The sequence below is a fragment of the Bos mutus genome, chromosome 2 (genome assembly GCF_027580195.1).
Source record: "Bos mutus isolate GX-2022 chromosome 2, NWIPB_WYAK_1.1, whole genome shotgun sequence".
In the NCBI taxonomy this organism is placed as follows: domain Eukaryota; kingdom Metazoa; phylum Chordata; class Mammalia; order Artiodactyla; family Bovidae; genus Bos; species Bos mutus.
The window spans coordinates 32,130,261-32,143,421 of record NC_091618.1 but is presented as its reverse complement, the minus strand read 5'-3'; the positions used below and the strand labels follow the sequence as shown (position 1 = coordinate 32,143,421).

The 13,161-nt window shown below is 44.8% G+C and overlaps 1 long non-coding RNA gene across 1 annotated transcript in view; it reads right to left on the bottom strand.

Annotated features, from left to right (window-relative positions):
* Positions 1 to 321: 321 nt before the first annotated feature.
* The window catches only part of LOC138989998 (uncharacterized), a 45,791-nt gene continuing 32,951 nt past the window's right edge, over positions 322 to 13,161 (bottom strand). The window contains exon 3 of the long non-coding RNA XR_011466195.1: positions 322 to 566. This is a non-coding gene — a long non-coding RNA (uncharacterized lncRNA). The remainder of the gene's footprint in view (positions 567 to 13,161) is intronic.

Genomic DNA, 13,161 nt, shown 5'->3' with positions numbered 1-13,161 from the left:
TGGGGTTGCTGAGGGTCAGACATGACTGAGCGACTTAACTTTCACTTTTCACTTTCATGCATTGGAGAAGGAAATGGCAACCCACTCCAGTGTTCTTGCCTGGAGAATCCCAGGGACGGGGGAGCCTGGTGGGCTGCTGTCTATGGGGTCGCACAGAGTTGGACACGACTGAAGTGACTTAGCAGCAGCGGCAGCAGACAATGGATGAGATATGCATTAGTTATTGAGAGAAAAATGACCTCAAAATGAAGAGCCTTAATATAACATTTATTATCTCATGGTTTTTGAAGATCAGGAATCTAGATCCTGGCTTACCTAGGTTCTCTGCTTCAAGATCCCTCACAGACTGCAGCCAATGTGTTAACCAGGAGCTGTGGTCATGTCCAGGCCTGGCAGACAGGGTGGGATCCACCCCCAGACTCACTCATGTGGTTATTTGCAGGATAAATTTCCTTGAAGGCTGTCGGGCTGCAAGTCTCGGCTTCTTGCTGGTTGCTGGCTGAAGGCTACCTGAGTTCCTTGTCACGAAGACCTCTCCTTAGGGCAGCTCACAACACAGCAGCTGACTTCATCAGAGGAGATAAGCAAGAAGACACAGAGAGACGGAGAGAGAGAGAGTAAGCAAGGCAGAAGTCACAGAAGACTGTTGTAACCTGTGATGCTTAATTTTATAGGTCAATTCAACTAGGCCAAGGGGTCCCAGATATTTGGCCAAACATCATTCTGGGTGGCTCTGTGATGGTGTTTTTCAGTGCAGTTCAGTTCAGTCGCTCAGTCATGTCGGACTCTTTGTGACCCCATGAATCGCAGCACACCAGGCCTCTCTGTCCATCACCAACTCCCGGAGTTCACTGAGACTCACGTCTATCGAGTCAGTGATGCCATCCAACCATCTCATCCTCTGTCATCCCCTTCTCCTCCTGCCCCCAATCCCTCCCAGCATCAGAGTCTTTTCCAAAGAGTCGACTCTTCACATGAAGTGGCCAAAATATTGGAGTTTCAGCTTTAGCATCATACCTTCCAAAGAAATCCCAGGGCTGATTTCCTTCAGAATGGACTGGTTGGATCTCCTTGAAGTCCAAGGGACTCTCAAGAGTCTTCTCCAACACCACAGTTCAAAAGCATCAATTCTTCAGCCCTCAGCTTTCTTTACAGTCCAACTCTCACATCCATACATGACCACTGGAAAAACCATAGCCTTGACTAGACAGACCTTTGTTGGCAAAGTAATGTCTCTGCTTTTCAATATGCTACCCAGGTTGGTCATAACTTTTCTTCCAAGGAGTAAGCGTCTTTTAATTTCATGGCTGCAATCACCATTTGCAGTGATCTTGGAGCCCAAAAAAATAAAATCTGACACTATTTCCACCGTTTCCCCATCTATTTCCCATGAAGTCATGGGATCAGATGCCATGATCTTCGATTTCTGGATGTTGAGCTTTAAGCCAACTTTTTCACTCTCGACTTTCACCTTCATCAAGAGGCTTTTTAGTTCCTCTTCACTTTCTGCCATAAGGGTGGTGTCATCTGCATATCTGAGGTTATTGATATTTCTCCCAGCAATCTGGATTCTAGCTTGTGCTTCTTCCACCCCAGCGTTTCTCATGATGTACTCTGCATATAAGTTAAGTTAGCAAGGTGACAATATACATCCTTGACGTACTCCTTTTCCTATTTGGAACCAGTCTGTTGTTCCATGTCCAGTTCTAACTGTTGCTTCCTGACCTGCATATAGGTTTCTCAAGAGGCAGGATGGTGTTTTTAGATGAGATTAAATCCGAGGTCAAGGACTGCAGCCGAGAGGAGCAAGGAGTGGCGGCTGCGTGGGCACAGGGACGCCAAGAGGAGCTACTCCATGTTCAAGGTCAGGAGGGGTGGCCATGAGGAGATATCCCTCGTCCAAGGTAAGGAGCAGTGGCTGCACTTTGCTGGAGCAGCCGTGAAGAGATACCCCACGTACAAGGTAAGAGAAACCCAAGTAAGATGATTGGTGTTGTGAGAGGGCATCAGAGGGCAGACACACTGAAACCATAATCACAGAAAACTAATCAATCTGATCACACGGACCACAGCCTTGTCTAACTTAATGAAATTAAGCCATGCCATGTGGGGCCACCCAAGACGGGCGGGCATGGTGGAGAGGTCTGACAGAATGTGGTCCACTGGAGAAGGGAATGGCAAACCACTTCAGTATTCTTGCTTTGAGAACCCCACGAACAGTATGAAAAGGCAAAATGATAGGATACTGAAAGAGGAACTCCCCAGGTCGGTAGGTGCCCAATATGCTACTGGAGATCAGTGAAGAAATAACTCCAGAAAGAATGAAGGGATGGAGCCAAATCAAAAACAATACCCAGTTGTGGATGTGACTGGTGATAGAAGCAAGGTCCGATGCTATAAAGAGCAATATTGCATAGGAACCTGGAATGTCAGGTCCATGAATCAAGGCAAATTGGAAGTGGTCAAACAGGAGATGGCAAGAGTGAACATCGACATTCTAGGAATCAGTGAACTAAAATGGACTGGAATGCTGCTGCTGCTGCTGCTGCTAAGTCATATCCAACTCTGTGCGACCCCATAGACAACAGCCCACCAGGCTTCCCCATCCCTGGGATTCTCCAGGCAAGAACACTGGAGTGGGTTGCCATTTCCTTCTCCAATGCATGAAAGTGAAAAGTGAAAGTGAAGTCGCTCTGTTGTGTCCAACTCTGTGCAACCCCATGGACTGTCACCTACCAGGCTCCTCCATCCATGGGATTTTCCAGGCAAGAGTACTGGAGTGGGGTGCCATTGCCTTCTCCGATGGACTGGAATGGGTGAATTTAACTCAGATGACCTTTTTATCTACTACTGTGGGCAGGAATCCCTTAGAAGAAATGGAGTAGCCATCATGGTCAACAAAAGAGTCTGAAATGCAGTACTTGGATGCAGTCTCATAAATGACAGAATGATCTCTGTTCATTTCCAAGGCAAACCATTCAATATCACAGTAATCCAAGCCTGTGCCCCAACCAGTAACGCTGAAGAAGCTGAAGTTGAACGGTTCTATGAAGACCTACAAGACCTTTTAGAACTAACGCCCCAAAAAGATGTCCTTTTCATTATAGGGGACTGGAATGCAAAAGTAGGAAGTCAAGAAACACCTGGGGTAGCAGGCAAATTTGGCCTTGGAATATGGAATGAAGCAGGGCAAAGACTAATAGAGTTTTGCCAAGAGAATGCAGTGGTCATAGCAAACACCCTCTTCCAACAACACAAAAGAAGACTCTACACATGGACATCACCAGATATCAACACTGAAACCAGACTGATTATATTCTTTGCAGCCAAAGATGGAGAAGCTCTATATAGTCAGCAAAAACAAGACCGGGAGCTGACTGTGGCTCAGATCATGAACTCCTTATTGTCAGATTCAGACTTAAATTGAAGAAAGTAGGGAAAACTACTAGACCATTCAGGTATGACCTAAATCAAATCCCTTATGATTATACAGTGGAAGTGAGAAATAGATTTAAGGGCCTAGATCTGATAGATAGAGTGCCTGATGAACTATGGAATGAGGTTCGTGACACTGTACAGGAGACAGGGATCAAGACCATCCCCAAGGAAAAGAAATGCAAAAAAGCAAAATGGCTGTCTGGGGAGGCCTTACAAATAGCTGTGAAAAGAAGAGAAGCGAAAAGCAAAGGAGAAAAGGAAAGATATAAGCATCTGAATGCAGAGTTCCAAAGAATAGCAAGAAGAGATAAGAAAGCCTTCCTCAGTGATCAATGCAAAGAAATAGAGGAAAACAACAGAGTGGGAAAGACTAGAGATCTCTTCAAGAAAATTAGAGATACCAAGGGAACACTTCATGCAAAGATGGGCTCGATAAAAGACAGAAATGGTATGGACCTAACAGAAGCAGAAGATGTTAAGAAGAGGTGGCAAGAATACACAGAAGAACTGTACAAAAAAGATCTTCACAACCCAGATAATCATGATGGTGTGATCACTCACCTAGAGCCAGATATCCTGGAATGTGAAGTCAAGTGGGCCTTAGGAAGCATCACAATGAACAAAGCTAGTGCAGTGATGGAACTCCAGTTGAGCTATTTCAAATCCTCAGAGATGATGCTGTGAAAGTGCTGCACTCAATACGCCAGCAAATTTGGAAAACTCAGCAGTGGCCACAGGACTGGAAAAGGTCAGTTTTCATTCCAATCCCAAAGAAAGGCAATGCCAAAGAATGCTCAAATTACTGCACAATTGCACTCATCTCACACGCTAGTAAAGTAACACTCAAAATTGTCCAAGCCAGGCTTCAGCAATACGTGAACTGTGAACTTCCAGATGTTCAAGCTGGTTTTAGAAAAGGCAGAGGAACCACAGATCAAATTGCCAACATCCACTGGATTATGGAAACAGCAAGAGAGTTCCAGAAAAACATCTATTTCTGCTTTATTGACTATGTCAAAGCCTTTGACTGTGTGTGGATCACAATAAACTGTGGAAAATTCTAAAAAAGATGGAAATACCAGACCACCTAACCTGCCTCTTGAGAAACCTATATTCAGGTCAGGAAGCAACAGCTAGAACTGGACATGGAACAAGAGACTGGTTCCAAATAGGAAAAGGAGTACGTCAAGGATGTATATTGTCACCTTGCTAACTTAACTTATATGCACAGTATATCATGAGAAACGCTGGACTGGAAGAAGCACAAGCTGGAATCAAGATTGCCAGGAGAAATATCAATAACCTCAGATATGCAGATGACACCACCCTTAGATATGCAGAAAGTGAAGAGGAACTAAAAAGCCTCTTGATGAAAGTGAGAGAGGAGAGTGAAAAAGTTGGCTTAAAGCTCAACATCCAGAAAATGAAGATCATGGCATCTAGTCCCATGACTTCATGGGAAATAGATGGGGAATCGGTGCAAATAGTGTCAGACTTTATTTTCTTGGGCTCCAAGATCACTACAAATGGTGATTGCTGCCATGAAATTAAAAGACGCTTACTCCTTGGAAGAAAAGTTATGACCAACCTGGGTAGCATATTGAAAAGCAGAGATATTACTTTGCCAACAAAGGTCTGTCTAGTCAAGGCTATGGTTTTTCCAGTGGTCATGTATGGATGTGAGAGTTAGACTGTGAAGAAAGCTGAGCGCCAAAGAATTGATGCTTTTGAACTGTGGTGTTGGAGAAGACTCTTGAGAGTCCCTTGGACTGTAAGGAGATCCAACCAGTCCATTCTAAAGGAGATCAGTCGTGGGTGTTCATTGGAAGGACTGATGCTAAAGCTGAAACTCCAATACTTTGGCCACCTCATGCAAAGAGTTGACTCATTGGAAAAGACTCTGATGCTGGGACAGATTGGGGGCAGGAGGAGAAGGGGACGACAGAGGATGAGATGCTGCATGGCATTACCGACTCGATGGACATGAGTTTGAGTGAACTCTGGAAGTTGGTGATGGACAGGGAGGCCTGGTGTGCTGTGATTCATGGGGTCGCAAAGAGTTGTACATGACTGAGTGACTGAACTGAACTGAACTGAACTGAATATTTAAATTGGTAGACTAGGGACTCCCTGGTGGTCCAGTAGTTAAGAATCTGCCTTGCAACGCAGGGAACACAGATTTGATGTCTGGTTGAGGGACTGGGATCCTACCTGCTGTGGAGCAATTAAGCCTGGACACCGTAACTACTGAGCCTTCACTCTCTGGAACCTGTGGGCCACAACTAGAGAGCAAAAGATCCCGCATGATGCAATAAAGATCCCGTGTGCAGCAACTAACACCGATGCAGCTAAATAACTAAATAAATATTTAAAAGAAATAAAGTGGTAGACTAAGTAAAACAAGTCACCCTCCCTATGTGGGTGGGCCTCATCCAACTGGTTGAACAAAAAGCCTGGATCTCACCCAAATAAGAGAAGGCCTTCAAACTGGGACACTGGTTTTTTCCTGTCTTTGGACTTGAACTGAAATATTGGCTCTTCCTGGGTCATGAGCCTGCAAGACTTTATACAGTAACCACACTATTGGCTCTCCCGGGTCTCTGGTATTGGATCTGGCTGAGAGTGTCCCAGGAGTATTTGGTAAGTCTCAGAGCTGGTGATCAAGGCATGGCAGGAAGAGGCCTGGACTTGGACTCAGAGGAACCGTGTTCAAAGCTCTGCAGAGGCACTTGCTGCCTGGATAGACTTGGGTCATGCTACGCAGTCTCTCTGAGATGAGCCTCTGCCTTCTCATCTGTAAAATGAGCATAGCAACACCATTTTCAGGTTCATCCCAGGGATGCTGGGAGCATTAAACTAAATCACATTTCCTTAAGAGTGTTCTACTAAAAGCTGGTCTTGTAGAATGGGACTAGGTTAAAAAAAAAAATCTACTACCCTTTCGATCTGGGAAATACTGGGTTACACAATGTTAAACAATTCTTTTTTTCTGAATCTTCTAGAATCTATAGTGAGATCCTTAGCATTCTGTGCCTGCAAAATGAAGATACCAGGCAGTGCTAACCAAATGTATTTGAACACAGCACTCGTTTTCCAAAAGAATTACATGGGATTTGTGTTAAATAATGAATTAGATAGTTCAAGTACAAATCCCTGCCCATAGATCCTGGCAGACCACCCACATGTAATCAGTACATGTAGACTCTGAATCAGATCATTACACACCAGTCATGGCAGCAAGCCACAATGGGACAGGCCAGGACTGAAATCACAGATGGCCAGCATTTGGGTAACAGAGTAAGTCTTCTGTGGCTAAATGTGCCTGTCCTGTGGATAAAAGAGGGGCCTATCACGTAATGCTATGATAGACTATATTATGAGGCCATTAGGCCAGACCACACTCCAGTAGGAAGGGAAGGAGGGTCACTCTTGAGAAGAGAGGCTAGTCTCATACCTTTCACCCAGTAAGAGCCAGGGAAATGGCATCCTGAAGGCAGTCCTTAGCCAAAAAAGGAGAGAATTGCTAGTCTTTTCTGGATCCCTCTGAAGCTCAACCACATGGTCTCAACCATGAGCAAGTCAAGGAGGCATCCCCTGCAAGATATCCTAACCTGAAGATAAAGTAGATTTCCAGGCATATGTTCCTCTTTTTCTTGATATTTTTGTTTAAAAGAAATCTAGCCTTGGGGGATGGCAGTGAAGGAGCCTCCAGCTGTGCTGCAGGGACCTGAGATGAGTGCTCAGCTCCTGGATCAGGAGAGGCAGAGAACCATGTGAGGCCAGTGTGATCGCATCTAGTATGACACTGGGGTGAATCCCTGGTTCACATCCCTGGTCCTTTTGATGCCAAAGGCTCAGCTTCTCAGTACACTGGTGACTGCTGAACCAAACCCTGGGGACAGAGTTTTGGGTGAAGCAGATAAGGATATCTTTATTGCTTTGCCAGGGAAAGGAGGTAGCAGCTGGCTAATGCCCTCAAAAATATGTGTCCCTGCTTGGGGAAGATAGTGAGAAGTTTTATAGTAATTGCTCAAAGAGGGCATGATCAGCTCATGGACATTCTTCTGAAGGGTTAGTATTGAGACAAGTGGGAGTCAACATTATCAACCTTCAGATCCAACTGATCTGGAGTCTACATGCTTGTGGGCAGCATACCATAACTGTCTCACCTGGAGGGGCTTTCAGTATCTGTAAAATAGCTCAAAGATACTGTTGTGTATATTCATTGCTGGGTAAACAGAATCTTGTCCCAAGTCTGCTCTTGGCTGTTTGTTTACTTCTCCCTGGTCTCATATCCCCTCCTTTCCCTAATGAACAACTGCTTCAATCTGCCCATTGGAACTCAGGGAAAGTCATGGAGGATAAATGAAGGCTGTTTCCTATAATCAAGTGAATGGAGGACATAGCAAGGCTTTCTGCCCAGGAACCCCACAGGGCCCTGCATAGTATCACTTTCCTGGGGACTGACCTTGATTCCTAGAGGTAGACCCCAGTAGCCAAGTCTTTACTTGGAAACATGAACCAGAGCTAATTTTTTCAGAGGTGAATGCCTAAATGAAGCTAAGCTAATCAGATTGCTTCTCCAGGGAATATGGAGTTTTGAGTTAGGAGAAATAGACAGTGAGGGAGCCACAGAGTGTCCTAAATTGCAGGTCCAGGAACTCCTGAAGTTGAGATCTTCCTTACTTCTCACCCTCCTGGTGCTTTATTTTTAAACTTAGAACTTCCCAGTAAAATTTTCTTTTTACTCAAACTAGATAAAGTCCATTTCTTTCTCTTTCACCAAATAAGTCTTCATTAATACATGACGGCAGTAGTCATCCTTTGTGAAAGTGCCCCAAGGGCAAGGCAAAAGGTAGAGAATAAGAATGACAGCTGGTAAACTTGATAACCCTCCCATCTGTAGGTTTACCATACAATGCTGAGCTGGGAGGCTCACCTAACTGAAAAGGGGGCATGCTTATCACTTGTGAGATCGGGTTATACCTCACAGCTCAGAGTCTTGGGAGATGGGATGAGGCAGGAGCCTTGATGGACAAGCAGATGAGCACCAAGCAAAACACAAGCCTCACACTGTGATCTCCCAGTCTTCCTCTCCACAGTGTCACACCCCTGGGGCCTCTGCTCAACTCCTGAGAGGCCAAGAAGAAAGGGCAGCAGTGAAATACGAAGTAGGTCAGGGGCCCACAGCCCTCATCCTGCACGTAGCAGCATGTGGGGGTGGAGGAAAGGGTGTTTGTTTGTCTGTTTCTTCATGGCAACTCACAAACCTACTCCAATACAGATAAAAATGAAATGCACGAAATCTTTCCTAACTTTCTGACTCAGAAACGTTACTAAATGTGTATATCAGATGGAGACAGAATCCCCAAATCCTACTTGTGTGTTAGTCGCTTAGTCATGTCCAACTCTTTGTGACCCCATAGACTGTAGCCCACCAGGCTCCTCTGTCCATGGGATTCTCCAGGCAAGAATACTGAAGTGGGTTGCCATTTCCTTCTCCAGGGGATCTTCCCACCCCAGGGATCGAACCCAGGGCCTCCTGCATCCTACTTACCAGCCCCTAAACACTGTTTCCTACCTGTTGGACTAGGCTTCCAGGCAGAAAGATCTCCCACAGGTCACCGAAATGGGCTTTCCCTATTGCTCAGTATTTATTTTCTTTCTTTCTTTTTTAAAAAAGTTATTTATTTTGGCTGCACTGGGTCTTCACTGTTGCACTCAGTCTTCAGTTACAGCTCTTGGGTTTCTCTAGTTGTTGCATGAGGACTCTAGGGCACGCAGGCTCAGTAGTGGAGATATACTGACTTAGTTGTGGCATGTGGGATCTTAGCTCCCCATGGACCACTGGACCACCGAGGAAGTCCCAGTATTTTCTAAAATAAGCTAACTGGAAATCCAGTGCATACTCACCTTTCCCATATCTCCTCAGCTTAAAGGAACCAAGCACACCTGGAGATGCTTGGTCAAAATTTATGATAGATTATTGATTAACTAACCCACTCCTATCCTCTCTCTAGTACCCTCTCCCATCCCTCTCCTCAGTTATCCCTGTGACAGGACATGACTGGGTGTCCCAGGATCAAAGACAAAGCTACAATTCCTATGGGGTGCCTACTTCTGATGGGCTGAGACCATGATTCAGAAAGAAGGGCATGGATAGATTGGCCTGTCAGTCGGGAATAAGAGAGAATTGGTCATGCATTCCGAAGTAGATCTATTGTCTGGTCCCAGTAAACATCGTCTGATTACACTGGTTTACTTAGCAGTTGGGGCTTCCCAGGTGGCACAGTGGTAAAGAATCCACCTGCCAATGAGGGAGATGTAGATTCAATCCCTGGGTCAGGAAGAGTTCCTGGAGTAGGAAATGGCAACCCACTTCAGTATCCTTGCCTGGAAAATTCCCTGAACAGAGGAGACTGGCAGGTGATAGTCCATGGGGTCACAAAGAGTCAGACATGATGGAGTACACACACACACACACACAAACACACACACACACACACAAAGGGGAAGGTAATTCTTAATGAACATTTCTAGGAGGGCCCCAGGTTTAGGTTTATCCGTATGTTTATCCCCTGACTTTAGCTGTGCTTAAAAACTGGTTGGAAGTGTGGGGGGTGTGAAGGTAGAGGGAATGAAGGCAAGTGTAGAACAGAGAGAATTCAGAGGTACAGTGTAAGGGTCAAAAGAATTTGTCACCAAACTTTGCAAAAGAAATAAAAATGTCTCCTTTCTTTGCTTTTTAATCCACCTTAACTGAGTGTGGGCTTCATATAAATTTATTTTCTTAACCTGTATTTGGAAAAATCATAGGTTGCTAGAAGAAGAAGGAAAACAAGTAAAAATAAATCATCCCCACCTCTTCATTCCCTGCCTATTGCATTTTCACGCTGAGGGGAAGATGGGGACAAAGCTATTAAATTATTCCAACTCCTACTTCAAAGCTCCTGTATCAGGACATGTCTTAGTCAATTTGGACTGCTACAACAAAATATCATAGACTGGGTGGTTTCAATACAAATATTTATTTCTTGTGGTTCTGGAGTCTACTACCAGGGTGCCAGTACGGGTGGGTTCTGGTGAGGACTTGCTTCCTCATTTGTAGATGGCTGTCTTCTTGCAGAGAGTAGAGAGAGGAAGCAAACTCTGTAATGTCTCTTAGAAGGGCACTAATCCTACTCATGAGGGCTCCGCCCTCATGACCTAATACTCTCCCAAAGGCCCCACCTCCTAATACCATCATGTTAGACATGATGTTAGATTTCAGCATATGAATTTGGGAGGATACAAACATTCAGTTCATAGCAAAAGATGTCTGTGGCCTTGGCCTCAGGCTTCTTCATGTAAAGTCCTTGGAGTACTGCTTGACTGGCACATAACAAGTACTGTAGACTCATTTGAGTCTTGTAGTAGTATTTGCAGGGCTTCCCGGGGGGTAGAGAATCCACCTGCCAATACAGGAGATGCAAGAGATGTGGGTTTGATCCCTGGGTCAGGAAGATCCCTTGGAGTAGGAAATGGCAACCTACTCCAGTGTTCTTACCTGGGAAATCCCATGAACAGAGGAGCATGGTGAGCTATAGCCTATGGGGTCACAAGAGTCGAACATGACTGAACACTCTTGCACAGTAGTATTTGCATTAGTGCTTATATCTTCAGTGTAGAATATTTGGTCCATAAACCAGTTAACCATAACCATAACCATAAACCACCTTCTCTCATGTCCTTGCCCTCAATATCATCCAGGGGCTTATGGCCTATAGATATTTATTCAGGATGTTTTGATTAAAATCATTGCTTCCAAAGAAGAGTTGGAAAGATTCACTTTTTTATGTAACTCTTGGAGAAGGAATTTAATCAAATTACTCTCAACTCTTTTTGTGTGTGGTTATTTACCTAAAGGATTTTTAAATTTTTATTTATTTTTAATTGAAGGATAATTACAATATTGTGTTGGTTTCTACCATGGATCAGCCATAGGTATATATATTTCCTCTACACTCAAATCTTAATGACGAGAGAAAGAAAAATGTGCAGGCAGTCGTCACTCCTGTCCTTTCTAACATTTCATCCATTTTCTGGCCTGATGGAGCTGACAAACCCCTATATTTCACTTTTCACTTCATTGATGCACTCACTCAACAGTCTTCCTGCTGATTCATTGATTTCAAAGTGAACTTGTCAACATTGTGCCTTACTGATTCAGGAACATTGGGTGGAAAAAGAAGGTAAGTGGTGGCCACACCGTGATGGGAGAAGAAAAAAAATGATTCATTTCTTGCTGTTCTCCTTTCAATGACATTTCCAGGACTGCAATGTGGCTAAAAGCTGAGGCAGCCTACATGTGCTCAAAGACATGTTTGTGTGCTTCGTTATTGCAGAGGATCACAGACCTCGACAGGAGAGGCCCTGTCCCATTTAGGACAAGCAGTTCTCAACAATCAGGGAGTAAATGCAAAACAATGGAAAAGGCAGCTGTTAATGAAGCAAATACAAAGCAAAGTTCAAGAGGGTTCTGCAATAGATTTCAAGCCTGAACTATCAAACTTTATTCACTCCCCATAAGTCTGGGTTTCCTCAACCTGAAAATATAAATTAGGTCACTTTTCTATAATTTATAATGACTTCAAGCCTCCCTTTCCAGGGAACCCTCAAAGGTGCTGGTATTTTATGTGCTTTCCTAAATCAGTTGCTCTCTGCCTCCTCAGGCTCAGGTCATCAATCTCCTCTCTGCCCATAGGCCCCTTAGCCCACATGCCAGTTATCTTTCATCCTTCCAGGTGCCCTGCCCCGTGGTGAATGCTGGTTCATTGAGCCCTCAGGGCTGGGTTGGGGAGGGACAGGAAGAAAGGAACTTGTTTCATCCTAGCCCCCTGTTGTCAAGTGTTCAAGGCTGTTTCCTTTGCACAGGTGAGACCAAAGCTGTGATTTCTGACAAGACTTAGTTTAGGGAAGGGAATTATAACCTTGCTGGTCTATAAGCAATCCATGCACCAGAAGTCACAGCATCACCTGGGAATGTGCCAGCAATTCTGTATCTCAGGTCCAACCTCTGCCCTCTTAAAACACAATCTGCATCTTAACAAGCTCCTCGGGCAGTCCATTTGCATATCAAAGTTAGAGAAGTATGAATTTCAACATAGGAACTTTCATCTGCATGCCAGATATCTACCATTCACCTCTCCACCCTTTTCTCTTCCGAGATGCTGAACTCTACAGACCTCAACCACAGGGCTCCAGTGCTGTCTGGCTGCTGGTTCACTTTGGCTAATGAAAAGCCCCTAGCAGGAGATCAGAGGAAGGGGGACAAGGCCTGTTTCAGGCTGGCTGTCACCCTCTCCATTGCTAACTTGCCTTGAGGCTCAGACAAAGGAAGTCTGGTTTGTTCTATCCAAGATCTTCTGTTGAGAATTCAATTTCCTTCCCCAGGAACTGCCTGCTTTCATGTACTATTAGTAGTGTGAATATCCACTCTTCTCAACCACTATTACGCTTTCTCCTTTAGTCCCAATGGGGTAATAATGCTAAAACATAGTGGTCCAACATTTGCACATTTTCCAGCATCCAGACGGTCTTCCCTGGTGGCTCAGCGGTAAAGAACCCCCCTGCAATGCAGGAGACCTGGGTTTGATCCCTGGGTAGAGAAGATCCCCTGGAGTAGGAAATGGAAACCCACTCCAGTATTCTTGCCTGGAAAATTCCATGGACAGAGGAGCCTGG